Source organism: Trachypithecus francoisi, unplaced genomic scaffold, assembly GCF_009764315.1.
Source record: "Trachypithecus francoisi isolate TF-2019V2 unplaced genomic scaffold, Tfra_2.0 Lachesis_group3, whole genome shotgun sequence".
Classification (NCBI taxonomy): domain Eukaryota; kingdom Metazoa; phylum Chordata; class Mammalia; order Primates; family Cercopithecidae; genus Trachypithecus; species Trachypithecus francoisi.
In genome coordinates, this window is record NW_022681468.1 from 141,479,218 (window position 1) to 141,495,521 (window position 16,304).

Genomic DNA, 16,304 nt, shown 5'->3' on the forward strand with positions numbered 1-16,304 from the left:
AATTTCAAATATATGCAAAACTAGCGAGAAGGATACAATGATGATCCAGCTTCAGCATTTATCAATTAATGGTCAATCTTGTTTTATCTTCTACTTCTCTCCCTCATTGCATTTATTTTGAAGTAAATCCCTGAAAAATCATTTTACTTTTAAATATTTCAATGTGTGTCCTAAAAGGTAAGGGCTGTTTAAGAAACATAAACACAATAATATTATTCTGTTTACCGTGAACACTAATTTCTAATATTATCAAATATTCAGCGAATATTTAAAATGTCCTAATTGACTCATACATTTTATTTGTTTTTTTGCAGTTTATTCAAATCAGGATCCAAAAAAGTCCATATTTTGCAATTGGTTGATGTGTCTCAAATATTTTTGAATATATAGATTGTCCCCCTGTCAGTTTTTCCTTATAATTTATGTATTGAAAAAATAGGTTCCTGTCCTCTACAGCAGTGCTTCTTAAGATGCCAGTCCACAAACTCCTGTTTCTGGTCCATGATGAGATGAGAAACCAGGGTGTAAATCCAAAATATGTCACTAAGCACACTATTTAGTTCAGCTTATATTTTATTCCTAGGGAGACTTCCTCAACGAAGGAAGCAGTGAGATGGTTTAGATTCTAGCTTAAGCTCCTTATCTCATTATAGACTCGTAATGTCTAGTTTGTAGACCAGCGCTGGCCAGTTCTTGGACCACACATGGCTTTCACTGTTGGAGAGTTTCTTGCAGTCCAGTGATGATTGCATGCCGGTGGGATGGTCTTATCATGTTTCTCAGTCCCCTGTGTTTGTTGTGAATTGCTAGTTAGAGCTAAATGCTTGATTAAACTCAATTAACTTTTTGTCAAGAAGACTTTATAAGTGGTATGTGTCCTTCCATTAGGAGGGACATTACTACCAGTCTCTCTTTTTGTGTTATTAGCGGCCATTGATAATCATTTTCTAGATCTATTTATTAGGGTGGCAGAATGGGGATATTCAAATTCTGTCATTTCCTATTGACGTACTAATGCTGTAAAGTTTTACTCCTAGTTTTGAACTTAGGCTCAATACTTCACAGCCAGTAATGTTTGCAATATGCTGGATCTGATTTTTCTTATACACGACTTTGTTGTAGAAAAATTATTTAATATCTAAGAGTAAGGATTGGCTATTATGAGCTATGAAATTGTGGAAAATTCACACAGAAGGAGCCTGGCATTTGAAAGGGCAGACAGGGAAGAAAATAATTCTGCAAAGGTTCATTTATCCCATGATCTTCTGTGAGTGTCAAGATGGAAGCACTCAATGTGTTTTTATTTTAAAGTAAGGAATTTCAGGCAAGAACCTTATGAAAAGTTGGTAAGATTTTGGACTGTGGGGTGGGGGGAAGAAGATATTTGCAGAGATTTTAACATTCAGAAGTGAATTTTTGTACCTTCATTTCGGCATTGCTTTCTCAGGAATGCTTTTTTTTCTTTCCCCCAAGAAATTGGAACAAGTACAGTCTTAGTGATTCAAATGAAAGATTCTGAAAGTTACTGGTACACTCAGTCCCCTTCGGTGAAAGGAAGGTAGGGACGAGAGCTGCCCCAGGAGCTCCTCCCCAACTGTTTATGGGGAATGGTGCGTGTGCATGTACATGTGTGCCAGGCACATCCTCCGTGTGTTTCATGTCAGTGAAACATGTCCATTATTCTCTAAGGCCTCATGTATTCCTACCTGATAGAAAACTTCTGGGTGAAATGACAGGCTTTTGGAACTGGTTTTTAGTCAGTGGGTGCTGCTACAGAGATTTGGAAGCCCTTTAGGTATTCAAGATGGATGTATTTATCTCTGTTTTGACATCATCATCACCACTTCAGAAGTTGTCATGTTGAAGCTTTGTGCTGGCATTTAGCACCTGCTCTGCTTAGTTATAGCTTGAAACACAAATACTGTCACATCTTCTCTGGAGCTGGAAGGGTGCTGAGAGGACAGTGCTGGCATCACTCACACTGAGGGAAATCTTTTGAGTTGGATTTCAGAGAAGAACTGTGCTGGCCATTGGAATGAGGAGAGTCACCACTTTGTGTAATGGACAACATCCCAGCAGCCTCTGAATTAAGTCACAGAGACGTGAAATTGGAGGGTTTTTTTTAGAAGATCATCTGGATCACCCAGGCCTTCGAGCAGCTCATTGTCTTCCTAAGCTGGGTCAGACAGTTGCCTGTGTGTCCTGATGGTTTTGCTTAGAGCTACTTTTCAAAAGACAAACTACACCCGTGTTGAAGTGTGTGTACTAACACATTCCAATGCCAGCTCTGAGTAGGTTTTGAATTATCCACATGTTGAATCTTCCTTGTGCTCCCTACACACCCACTCCCTCAAATATTGAGCATGTTAGGAGCTGACTAATGTTTTTACTGGAGGGTGCAAGACAGAATGCTCATTCTCTACTGGGAAATGCAGAAACTATTTAAGAAACAGAAGTGCCAGTCTATAGGAGTGAATGTTCCTAAAATGTGTTCTGTTTACATTGTTTTCCTTTTCTAATGCACTTCCCAAGCACTGTCTTATTTGTTTCGCAAACCTAGTAAAAAAAAAAATCAGAGCACAAAAAATGATGTACAAATTAGTTTATACAAAAAAGAGAATACATTCTCTTTGGAGTATTTATGGAAACATCGTTTTAATCTCTAATCTAAAAATCTTTAGCACTAACCTTGGAATGTTCTTTTAATAAAGTCTTTTGGTTTTGAATTAGGGATTTATGACGTTTCCATTGTGCAGGCTTTGAAAAATTACTTCACTTCTCACATTTTCAGTTTCCTCGTCTGAGAATGAGCGCACCAATACATTTTCTTGATAGGGTTTGGGGGAAGAGTAAATTTTATAAATTAAAGCTCTCTAATAGTTGCTAATTATTGCTTTTATTCCACTGCATGACTTCACGTGGAGTAAAGTACTAATCTGGTTAAATTCCCTCAAATTTAAATTAGACTATCTTTATTAAAAATTTTCCAAATATCTAAATGTTTAAAAATAAATGTTTACAACTTTGTTTCAATCGTAAAATTAAAAAAAAGAAACTGAAGGTTTTGACTGCCAATATTGTGAAGTGTTAATTTCAATGAAATAATCTCAGCAACTACATGCTTTTGCCTAACTTCTTCTGACTTTGTAGAAACTTAAAATCTGTCCGTGATTTATTTATTTATTTTTGTTCCCGAGCAACAATATTGTCCCTGTTTTGATGGGAGGGCTAGACAGAGAAATGTTTTAAAGATCCATGGCCTGCTGACTGCTGTGAAGTATGGTTTGAGCTGCAAGATCTCTGAAGCCTTTGTAGCTATAAATGTTTCTAAATGATGCAACTGAAACGTGGAAGAATTTCACTCTCGTACTCCATGTATTCCACTTATGGGTAATTGTTGTTATGTGTTTGATTTTTTCCTTTTAATTTTCTAAAATTTAAAAAAGTAGATGAAATGATACTGATTTCTTACTGGTAATTATACTTTTCTTTCTTTTTTTGTTTTTTGAGACAGGGTCTTGCTCTGTCACCCAGGCTGGAGTGCAGTGGCGTGATTGCGGCTCACTCTAGCCTCAACCTCCTGGGCTCAAGTGATCCTCCCACCTCAGTCTTCCAAGTAGCTGGGAAGCTACAAGTGCATGCCAGCATCTTGACTAATTTTAAAATTTTTTTGCAGATATAGGGTCTTGCTATGTTACCCAGGCTGGATCTTTTATTAAAAGTTAGTTTCTTATAAACATATCCACCTTTTAAAATAAATTAAATGCTACTCCTACAGAATTCTCGTTAACTTATGTTGTCTTGGTGGTAAATGAAGCTCTAACCTTTCACTTACCACTTAAGATTCAAGTATTGTGTTAGGTGTTGGGATTGTAAAGATAAATCTGAATTTGCTTTATTTAAGGAACTTGCAAAAAAAATAAATTTTAAAAACCCTGGCAATTTCCAGTTTTAGGAGAGGTGAAATGCTTGAATAATTTTGGCATGAGACTGAAGTCACCAAATAGGATTCAAAACGGATTTGCTTCCTTGCTTCACATGTAAGCCACTCGTGCTAGAAATCGCTCACTGAAGTCCATCTATGAGCCAGTCCAGGATACTGATTTTATGTTACAGTTATTGATGGGGTGGAATCTTCTGGTCTTTAAAATAAGTCAGGTGCATCGAGGATGAGAACTCTCCAGGTTTTAAGTCTCTGATTCATGGACTTGTGGATGTCCTGTATTGGCCCTAGTGGTCTCATGCAGGGGGTCCAGAGGGGTGTCAAGCCTGGGCTGGGATGACTCTGACTCTGGCCATCCTCTCAGGACTGTGTGGAGTTGCCTGAGTTTAAGATGTTCAGTTCTCATAGATCACTGGGGAGCTTACTAAGCTAAGGCATGGTAGGTTTGAGTGGCCAAGTTTTCCTCTGGTTGCCTGCCGTGGAATGTGTTTTCCCATAGAAACAACATTTTAAGTTGTGGTCAGGTTCCCAGACCAGCCCACAATAGCCTATTCAGCTGATAATGCAGCTGAGAGACTGCTATTTGACTGATCTGGAGACCAAACCACCACCTATTAACATTGTTTCTATTGGACAGGCCATTCCAAGTTCTAAATACTAATGTAGAAATGAAATTTTGGAGCTCTACCTGTTTGTCAATTGGAGCTGACAGCATTCGGAACTCAAGTATCGAATCACCCTGCACTCTAGGTTCCTGAAAGACCTCATTCTTTCTTTCTCCTAAGTCTGACCCCATTGGCTGGTTTTCCTGTCTCTTCCTGGGGCTGCCAGTACTTTCAGAAGATATTATCTCCTTGGACAGAGCTCTTGTTTGAGAATTTCTGGGAAGTGGCAAGAATCATTGCTTTAGTCCCCAATTCCTTCTGTGGGTGGTAACAGAATTCCATGAGCTCCACCCCCAGCTCCACCTCTGGCCTGCCTCTGTGCAGGCTCAGAATCCCCTCACCACTTGTTTTGTGTTTTCAGTCATTTCTATAATTTCCTTCACCCTTTGGAAAAGTACAGTGTGGCTTCAACTTGAATACATGGAATGAATATCCCAGTCAAAGAAAAGCTCTTGATAGACCCTGAGCTCCCTGGTGAAGTCCAGGGGTTGCAGAATTCTGGGAAGCAGTTCTTCACAGGGACAACATGTTCTCATCATGTCTTTGGCCATATCCTCTCAGATGCTCCAGAAGCAAACATTTGAGATAAGCTGGATTTTCTGTCTGGAAGCAATGCTTCCTCATCCTTAGAGGGTCAAATAGTTTAAACTTCGTGAAGAAATTCACCTCTCTCCATGTATGGGAACAGCTTTTACCCAACCAACCAGACATGTGACGCCAGTAGGCCAGATACAGATGCCCTCCCTCGGAGAAGTGATCCAGTACACACTAGGACAGCCAGTTATTCAAATCATTGCCTTGAGAACTTTGAGGAGTCCATTCTGCTGGTGTAGTTTTCTAAGCAGACAAACAGACTTTGTGTTCTTAGTGCTGCTTCATCCAGAGTTCCAGAAACATGAAGTGAAGAGTGATGATTTGCTGCACACATGATGTACCTTAAACATCTGTGCTTCTGGTCTTCATGGATCAATTGTCTAGTTTCCTGTAGAGTGCATGCCATGGCTTTTTGAGCTTTAAATTCTTTTTTTTTTAAATATACACATGCCACCTATAAAAGATTCCAATAGGATTTAAATTGACTGGCAGTCTAAAATGATGTCCAGATCTGAGGAACTGCCTTTGCAGTTTCCTAATTTTGTTTCCTAAATTTGTTTCCTAATTTTCTTAGGCTGTGTGTGTGTGTGTGTGTGTGTGTGTGTGAGAGAGAGAGAGAGAGAGAGAGGGAGAGGGAGAGAGAGAGAGAGTATGTGTGTGTTGGGGAGGAGGGTGCACATGTACATGGCCTTGAAAGGTGACAGCATTTTTGGACCTTAAGTTCTTGGGCTATTGCTTTCCATCAACACAAAATCTCCATGAAAAGCTGAGGGTACACAGCAAATAAAACTGTTGATGCAACACCTGTGTGCTGCCTGTGCTGTGAGTTACTCCACTTAACAGTGGGAAAAGCCTTCATCCAAGCAGCACATCCAAAGATACCTTTCAAGGTCACTCTGTGGATTTTGTCATGATTGTCTGTAGGAATTGGCCACATAAGGCTGGCTCCATCTATGACCTTGATCAGTTGCAGCAATCTGCCATCATAAAATACGTGCCAACTTGTGAGCTGAAAACCTTCGTTTAGTTGCTTGTGGGATTTTTAGTTTTCTCTTTTGCCAAAGAAATAAATAGAATCAAATGTTTATATATGTGTGTTATTTGTCTACATTGATTTTGTATTTTCTCAAAGGAAAATACTGATGTATGAGTTATAAACATGGATAACTTCACTGATTAAGATACATTAATGACTGGCATGTCAGTGAGATAAGGAACAAAACCACCATACATTTCTGTTTAACTGCCTATATAGCCTTTCAATGACGTGTTAAATAGTCTTCCTTTAAATAGATAAATTTATAAGAAATAATTATCTCTATTGCACAGATTTTAATGTTGGTGGCATTTTCCATCTGGCCTACTTTTGGCGCTGAGGAGATGATATTAATCTTTGTTAATTGTACTTTGTACTTACTAGTGCCTAAAGTCAATATTGTGTGCTTCTAAATAGACTACAGGATGGTCTAGGCATAATAGACATTGTTTCTGTGCTTGAAGAACAATGTATTACTCTGGGAGTAAAGGGGGTGGGTTGGACTTCAGGGATGAGATCTAGACAGATAATTGTTTTAAATATATAACTACAGTATAACCTGTGTAGGTTTTTGAAGATATGTCTGGAATTGTGTTTGTAATGTGAAAGATGAACAGGATTCATCAGGGAACACTAAGGAAGGAGATGGAACTACATATTGAAATGAAAAGATGGAAGAGCTAATATAAAAATGGAGGAAGTGTCTGGTTTTTGTGTGTGTCAGAGATAGCAGTGCTTGCATGAGTGAGGGCTGAGATGGTGAAGAGGAGCTGAGTAGGAGGGTGGGAATTGAAGGTACAGGTAAAGGTAAGAGTGGACAGGTAGATTAGGCCTACCTGGTAGATATCTGAAACTAATAATGAGACGCTTAACATTATAGAGGGTGAAGGTCCATCTTTGGGTTGTAGGAGAATAGAAATAAGCATAGTGAATATGAAAAGATACTTAGCCATATTGTCCTAATGGAGTAGAGAGAAACTAGGAAGCCAGGAAAAAAGAACATGATATTAGTCCAACAATGAAATCACCGGGATTTGGACAAGGGATTTGCTAATGGAGTTGGAGAATTTAAGAGGAATTTCATCAGTGGGATGAAATAAAACTAGTGACTCCCCTTAGCAACCGGGAAACATCAAATCATAGCCCAGATAGTCCTCTTCTGAGCTTACCACGCATGCTGTGGCCAAAGGCCTTTGTTCTGGCCTCCCTGAGTTCCCCGGGCAGACCTTGATGTTCGTGCTTTCTCTGTTGTGTAGACACTCTTTGTACCTGTGTTCCTAGACTGTGAGATCCTCAAGAGCAAAGACTGTGTCTTAGTCACTTTTTAAATATAGCTGTTTTATTTGTAATTGCATTGGGACAGGATTATTATTATTTTACCTTAAAATAAACTTTTCCCTTTAGAACGGTTTTAGAGTTACAGAAAAATTGAGAGAGTTCCCATATACTCTGGACACTTTACTCTGTTGTTAGCATCTCATACTAGCATGGTATATTTTTTGTAATTAATGAACCAATTTTTTTTCTTTTTTTTTTTTTTGAGACGGAGTCTCTTGCTCTGTGCCCAAGTTGGAGTGCAGTGGCACAATCTCCGCTCACTGCAAGCTTCACCTCCCGGGTTCATGCCATTCCCCTGCCTCAGCCTCCAGAGAAGCTGGGACTACAGGCACCGGCCACCACACCCGACTAATTTTTTTTTTTTTTGTAGTTTTAGTAGAGGTGGAGTTTCACTGTGTTAGCCAGGATGGTCTCGATCTCCTGACCTTGTGATCGGCCTGCCTCAGCCTCCCAAAGTGTTGGGATTACAGGTATGAGCCACCGTGCCAGACAATGAACCAATATTGATATGTAGTTAGTGATTAAAGGCCATTGCTTATTCAAATGTTCTGAGTTTTTACTTAATGTCCTTTTAATGTTCAGAATCCCATCTAGGATATCAGCCTGCCTTTAGTAGTCATGTTTTCTTAGACATGACTCAGCTGTCACAGTTCTCAGACTTTCCTTGTTTTTAATGACCTTGACAGTTTTTAGGAGGGCTGGTCAGATATTTTGCAGGATGGCCCTGAGTGGAATTATTTGATGTTTTTGTCGTGATTACACTGAAATTATGGGCTTTTGGGAAAAAGACCACAGAGGTAAAGTTCCATTTTTATCACATAATATTAAGGGTTTATAGTAGCAACATGATTTGTCATTGTTGCTGTAACCCTTCGTCGCCTGGCTGAGATAGGATTTGTCAGGATTTTCCACTTTTTCCTCCCCTTTATACTGTACTCTTTGGAAGACAGTCAATATGTGTAGCTCACATGTAAGAAGTGGGGAATTATGCTTCATGTTTTTGAAGGCCGAGCATCTATGAAATTATTTGAAAGTCTAAAGCACAGGAGATTTGTCTCTTCTCTCCCATTTATTTATTTCTTCAATCATTTATTTATCAGTATGGACTTATGGATATTTATTTTTTACTTAGTGTTGTAATCCAATGCTACTGTTGTTATTTTGTTGCTCCCAAAGGGTTCTAGCTTTGGCCATTTGGACTTCTTTCATTTGGCTCCTGTGTCCCTTGCCACGCTGCCTTCAGTGTGGATGTTTGTTTAGCACTTCCTTATACTTTCTGTCACTGCAAGATGCTAGAGATTCCGCTTGTCTATTTCCTGCCAAGCCCTAGAATCATCTCCCAGGCGTCCTGATTCCTTTTATTGAATAATAGAATTAGCAACCAAGATCTAGGCATTAGGCATACTCATCTTGGTCAGTTTTATTTCTTAGCTAACACAGTGCCTAGCACATAATAGACTCTCATTAAGTATTGCTGAATAGCCAGCAATAATGGAATGTTGAGTAACTGATGGTACAAATGACTCATGAAATATTATGTAGCTATCAAAAATGATCATTAGATTTATACAATAACGTAAGTGAAAAAGTAACAGAAAATGAAGATTGTAATAACACTCATGCAAAACAAGCAGAGACTTGTGCAAAAAATGCTAACAAGAGGAACTAGATTTGAATTTTGGCTCCCCTGTTTATTAACAGTGTGAATTTAGATGGATTAATCTCTATGGCTCAACTTCCTCACATTAATTATAACGCAACAATAATGATAAAAATAATGACTTATTTCATAGGAGTATTGTGGGGAGGTAAATGAGTGCTGTGGCTGAAATAGGACAAGCACTCAATAGATAGGATTAATGTAGTGATTACTGTGAGGCTGATGGAACTATGATGTTTTATCTTTGTTTCCCAAATCCTCAATGATGTGTAACATTACATACGTCGTGATCTCTTCATGTCTCTCCCCAGTCTTCTGTAAGGACTATCTGGAACTGGATCGTTTCAGCCATGGTAGTCTCACTCTTTCTTCCTAGGAATTCCCGTAGTGCTTCCTATTTGAAATGATTGCTCAGTAATGTTTTTATGTTGCCTGGGGTTCATCACTCCCCTTTATACATACATGCTCCTCCAGTCCCCCGACCATGGCTCCCAGGAAAGGGGCAACTTGAGTCCCTCTCATGAGCCCTTCAGCACACAACCAAGTGTATCTCAATAGGTTAGTTTAATTTGTAAAACATGATTTGGCAATCATATAGGTCGAAGCACGTAGAGTATCCAGAATTCAATAAATGTTAGTTCTTTTTCTGTTTTTTTTTTTTAACTTTTATTTTAGGCTCAGGGGTACATGTGCAGGTTTGTTATACAGGTAAACTCGTGTCGTGATTGTTTGAGGTACAAATTATATCAGTTTGTTTCTTAATCATATTTTATTTCCATAGTCACAAAAGAACAACAACAACATAAAAAAGCCTTTGGGTTGGTAAAAAAAAAAAAAAAAAATTGTTGAACAGCTTTGTGCTTGTGGGCAAGGCAAATAGTCCTGATGTACCTGATTGTGGACCTGGCAGTGAACTTACTGGCTACACAGGAAGAGGAGCTATTGATCTTGGATAAATGAGTTTGAGATGGTAACAAAACATTTAATTCTAAATGCCCTCAAAACAGGAACTAAAGAGAGAAGAAAAAAGACAGAGTGGAAGAAAGGGAGATAGGGAAGGGGAGATGAGGAAGGGAGGGAGAGAAAGAGGGAGAGAGAAACAGATGGACCATGGCTTGGGAGGAAAAGGTAATGGAGTCACCAATCTACTGGTGATGGAGAAGGCAAGAAGGGGATAAAGCTCTTGAAAACCAGTATAAAATCTATTATTCGTTCTGTTCCTTTTCAGATTACTTTTATCTTAAAAAAAAAAATCCCCAACTGCTCAAAGTAGGTTAGAGTGATTGGCTGGCTTGCATCCTCAAAGGAGGAAGCCAGAATTGCCCGCATCCCAAGCAATGTCGACCCAGACAATCCAGAAGAGAGTCTCTGGGTCTACAGCAGCAGTCTCCAACCTTTTTGGTACCAGGGACTCGTTTCGTGGAAGATAGCTTTTCCATGGACCAGGGGTGCCAGGGGGATGGTTTCAGGATGATTCAAGCTCATTGCATTTATTGTGCACTTTATTTCTTTTATTATTACATTGTAATATATTATGAAGTAATTATACAACTCACCATAACGTAGAATCAATGGGAGCCTTGAGCTTGTTTTCCTGGAACTAGATGGTCCCAGCTGGGAGTAATAGGAGACAGTGACAGATCATCAGGCATTAGATTCTCATAAGGAGTGGACAACCTAGATCCCTCCCACGTGCAGTTCACAATAAGGTTTGCGCTCCTATGAGAATCTAATGCTGTCCCTGATCTGACAGGAGGTGGAGTTCAGGGGTAATGAGAGTGATGGGGAGCAGCTGTAAATACAGAGAAAGCTTCACTTGCTTGCCTGCCACTTACCTCCTGCTGTGTGGCCCAGTTCCTAACAGGACATGGACTGGTCTGTGACCCAGGGGTTGGGGACCCCAGGCTAGAGAGCCAAGCTGAAACTTAGGGAAGTCACGGAAGCTGTTCTCATTACCAGGGTTTGAAGTTTTGTTACCCAGGTTGCATTGTGACTGGCAGATAGACTGGAACAGTCACGTGAGGTATTCAAATCACTACTGGGAGACTTGACCTCTGACTTCAGTGAAGAGGGCCAGAATAAAGGCACTAAAATAAAGAGGGGGAGTATTTGCAAGGTTTGTCAGAGTAGCGTAGGCCCCTTCATCAGACGGTACTCATGATGTTTTTTCGTTTTTTATCTTGATAAGAAAATTATCAAAGAGCAAATCAAATCATGACGTGTAGTTCACAATACAGGCAGCTCATTTGTGTATTGTAATTGTTCCATGATCTATAACATTTCTTATAGTGGAAGTTATTTTAACCTTGGAACAGTAGGATGTTAAGATATTAACATGGGACACATTACATGGGCAGGTGGGTGTCCTTTGTTATGTGAGGGCATTTACCTTTTGATGCCCCTCCAGATTTACACTTAAGGGGCTAAATCATGATTTTTTCCCTTAAAGGTTAAAAAAAAAAAAAAGCAGTTAATGCAGCAGGTCAGCCTCATTAGCCGTTACCTAGTACTTAGTGTTCTCCTTGCGCAAGAGTTTAATCACTAACATACATGTTGAGAAACTAACATATATGAAATAAGAGCCTCCTGACCTTGTTTTTATTACCTTAACCTTTTCTGAGAAGGAGTTTGCACTTTGCATAGGAAACAGAAAGGCTATCTTCCTGTAAGAGGCCAAATTGCAGAAATGGGCTCTGGCTAAGGAATGTGGACACACTGCAGACATCTTGCACAGAGGCCAAGTCTTGCAATGATGTGGTCAGACGTGGTAGAGGCCAGCTGTTTGCTCCGTTGAGAGAGGCTTTTGCCAGTCTACAGGATCTCTGAGGGCTGTGTTAACTGAACCCAAATATCAAACCTGCTGAGACTCACTCATGCCCCAGGGTGTTTGGAGTTGGGTTCTTGCAAAGCACAATATTGAAAGTAACTGGTAAAAGAAATTACAGATAAAGACTTAGCTATTTTTTAAAAATGTAACATACAGTGGTGAAGTGGAATATAAATGTATTTTCCCTCTTTCCCCTATAGACTATTAGAATACAGGTAAAAACAATTTATGCTGGCTGGGTGTGGTGCTTCACACCTGTAATCCCAGCACTTTGGGAAGCAGAGGTGGGCAGATCACGAGGTCAGGAATTTGAGACCAGCCTGGCCAGTATGGTGAAACCCCTGTCTCTACTAAAAATACAAAAATTAGCTGGGCATGGTGGCGCATGCCTGTAAGTCCCAGCTACTTGGGAGGCTGAGGCAGAAGAATCTACTGAACCCAGGAGGTGGAGGTTGCAGTGAGCTGAGATCGCACCACTGCACTCCAGCCTGGGTGACAGAGCAAGACTCTGTCTCAAAAAAACAAACAAAAAACAAAAAAGCAAAAAACCCACAAAAACAGTTTATGCTATGCTTTATCCTTGGTCTATTGATGGACATTCTGTGATTTGTGTTACTTATGTCACCATGAATGCTACTGGATGAAATATCATCTTGTCCTCTAAGTACACCTTTGACTTAACATAGGGTTAGGAGAGTGTACTCTAGAGTCAGGCTTCTTGAGTTCAGATCTCCATTACACACGTCTAAGCTATGGGACCTTGGCCAGGTTGTTTAAACTTCTTAAGCAATAGTTTTTTTTTTTTTTTTGGTGTTAAACATTATAACAATAAAAATTATCTTGAAGAGTTGCTATGAGGATGAAATAAAATAATGTATCTTTAGCACTTAGCAAAGAGTTCTTTCCCCTTTGAATTTTAATTTTTAAAAATTTGTTGAATGTTGTTGCTACTTGCACAGAGCTTTAACTCTGACTTTGTGTGTTTGTGTTGGAGTGATGGGGTTTGGTGGGGATAGCTGACGAGGTGAAAAGAGAAAGAGGTATAGATGCTATACTTTCATTGACCCCGAAGAGTAACTGTATTAAAGATTTACCTTCCCTTTACAAGCATTTTGTATTGAAACTTTATAACTAAATATTTTGTTATGGAAATAATCCAGTATGTCTGCTTTAGAGTTTACGTGTTTTAGTTCTTTCCAGCTTCAATAAGACATTCATTTATTTCCAGAATCAGAGCTGTTTTTTTTTTTTCTGTGTGTAAGTAGAACAAATGTCACACAGCTTGTTTGAACGAGTTCTATTAGTTTGCAGTGTCTCAAGACCAAAAGCAGCAGAGGAGAAATTTTATGTTTCTAATACTTTGCATTGAGCCATACCACATAGCATTTAGAATGATTTAAGAATGAATGGCAACACAATTAAAACAATCACTGTCATTTGAAGGTATTGGTTGAAATAACTGAAATTATGTAACATATTACTTGTGAATGATAAAGTTTTAAAATTCATAGAAAGTCAGAGGATGCAAATAAAATAAGTCCAATCCAAAATTATAAAGAACCTTAAGAAATAGAGTGAAATGGAAATGTGATGCATTAATGAAAGGGAATGGTGAATGAATGAAACAAGAAGTATCCTGTTTCAAAGATAAGATGTTCATATTCAAAAGTAGAGTTATTGCTTTAAGTGAAAGATGATGATGGAAATAGAAGAGCATATATTTTAAAATGAACAGTTGTGGATGAATAATAGATAAGAAAGCAAGAGAACTCTGTCTCTGCTTCCCCAGGTTCTCATCTCTTAAGGTAACTAGGTTGAAACATTTCTGTTTTTTGTTCTTCTCATATCCATCTCCATAACACCATCTACCATATTTGTACCTCTGTATCTAGATTTAAACAGTACCCATTGGTTTCTTGCTTTGAAAGACGGGGACTTAGTTCACTAAAGTGTCTGTACCCTTTTTCTCTCTTCTTCTTCACAACTTTTAAATATAGCTGTAGTATAACTTTTCTTTATTGGTTATTTGAAAACACAGTGTAATATATAGAAGACTCTGTTTCTAGGATCAGCTGCTTTATTGACTGCCACACTTTCCCTCCCAAATTGTTTCCTGAGGTATGTCATCTGTCCCATTACTTTTACCCTTGTGAAGGTTTACAACATTTACATTTTCTTTTGTAACTATAGTAAATTGTAAAATCTTCCATGTTTTGGCTGTAGATTGATTCTAAACATTAAAAAAAGAATGTTTATATTATCGTGCTTTTTCAAATACCTTGGAAAATCCTTAGAATATTTTGCTTTGTAGGACTGAAATAGTTATTCTGGACCCTTTGTTTCTGAGCTTCTTCGTCTTGTATATGTGTTACGACATACACATTTTTGCCAGACACTATGTCTGTGACATACTATGTCAGACAATGTATGATTGTAGTTAAAAAAAAAAAAAAATTATGTCAACCACAGGATACCCTGCAAAGGCTCAGGGGTGCTCTGACGCTATTCCAGGATTTGGTAGGGATTGGACTATCTCAGCAGAGCTGTTCTAATGGGCTGTTGCTGGAGAAGGTTTGAGGTGGTTGACTTTGACGTGGATTGTCACTTCAAATTGAGAAAACTTTTATAATAAAAGTTTGGAAGGCTGAGTGTTCCCCTCTACCCCAGCTGTCTACCCTGACTTCCTCTCTCATTTTCCTTTCTGAGAATTTGAATTTCCCCAGGAACTTCTGGACACTGAAGTTTCAGGCATTAGTTTGTCATGGAGGGACAAAAGGTTGAGAGCCTTTGACTTAAAATTCTCCCTAACATCTTTCTTCCCTTATTCCTTATGGTTCCATTGGTTGAGTAACCTAGGTCAGAAGATGATTCCATCAGGATGATAATGCTGCATTGTATGTTCGTTGTCTTTTTCATATATGAAGCTTTCATGTCCACTATTTGACATATGTACACACAAGGGAGACATTTCATTATGCCATTGTACCCAGAAATATACTGAGCTCACACAGCCTCTAGCATCATGCACATATTTCGCCTCTATCCAATCATTTCCTCTGTATCCTCAGAGAAGGCCTGGGCTGCTGGGTATGGAGTTAGGGCCCTTTACTTGGCTCCTCCAGCTTTCTTCCTAATTCCCTTTCTGACCTCGGCATCTGTCAGTGTGAAGTATGCATGGTGCCCTCCAGGGTGTTCCAGATTTTCTGGAGAAACAAAAGGGGTAAACGACATAGCAAAGGCCTTACTTTGGTTCCCAAACCGGCATGATGTTGAAGTAGTGAGTTCAGGGGAAATGTGGGAGGGCTCTGTACTGTTTCATGTGGTCTCCATATACAAAGAGAATGTGGGAGTGCACCCTAACTGAAAACACATTTTAGCTATACAGTTGTTTTTAAAGGTTTATGCTTTTGGGGTTACGGTGTTTATACCTGTAAGCTTTGGAATTGCTCCTAGTTTGTGTGAAATTGATTGCAAAACATTTGACCTTCCTTATTAGCCCCGATCACCAGCAACTAGCATCAATGCTTAGGCCCTCAAGATGTGGCAAAGTAAAACTAATGGTTGCTTCTAGATCTCTGTGTATTATAGTCTCTTAGTTTCCACTGTAGAAGTCACTGGATCCTTACTCTGTTGCTCCCTGAAATAGTTAAATGTGCATCATCTGGATTCTGAATGGAGTTTCTGTTCCAGGACATGTGATGAACTGTCTGTAAACAGGAAACCCAGAGTGACACTGATTTTATTTTCTTGTAACTGCTGGTATCAAGTGTGTTTCCAAACTTTTTTTTTTTTTTTTTTTTTTTTGAGATAGAGTCTTACTTTGTCACCCAGGCTGGAGTGTAGTGGTGCGATCTTAGCTCACTGCAGACTCCGCCTCCCGGATTCAAGCGATTCTTGTGCCTCAGCCCCCTAGGTAGCTGGGAATGTAGGCACATGCCAGCACGCCAAGCTAATTTTTGTGTTTTTGGTAGAGATGGGGTTTCATTATGTTGGCCAGGCTGGTCTTGAACTCCTGACCTCAAGTGACCTGCCCGCCTCAGCTTCCCAAAGTGCTGGGATTACAGGCGTGAGCCACCTCACCTGGCCTGCTTCCAAACTTTTGCTAAATAAATATTTACATATTTTGGCCTTTATTTTTTCTGACTCATGTCAGAGTTTGCATTCCTGTAATTTTAGTGAAAGGAAGAATATGTGAAATTATAGAGGTGAGATGGGCCATGGGAGGGGAAAATATATATATG

At 39.3% G+C, this 16,304-nt stretch overlaps 1 protein-coding gene and 1 long non-coding RNA gene across 3 annotated transcripts in view; one reads left to right on the forward strand and one right to left on the reverse strand.

Annotated features, from left to right (window-relative positions):
• FBN1 (fibrillin 1) overlaps positions 1-16,304 on the forward strand; it is a 249,205-nt gene that overhangs the window by 15,942 nt on the left and 216,959 nt on the right. The window lies entirely within an intron of this gene.
• On the reverse strand, positions 3,507-16,042 carry LOC117070693. Its single transcript, XR_004432007.1, has 2 exons — positions 16,007-16,042; positions 3,507-3,648 (listed from the first exon to the last, which is right to left on the reverse strand). It is a non-coding gene; the product is annotated as an uncharacterized LOC117070693 (long non-coding RNA).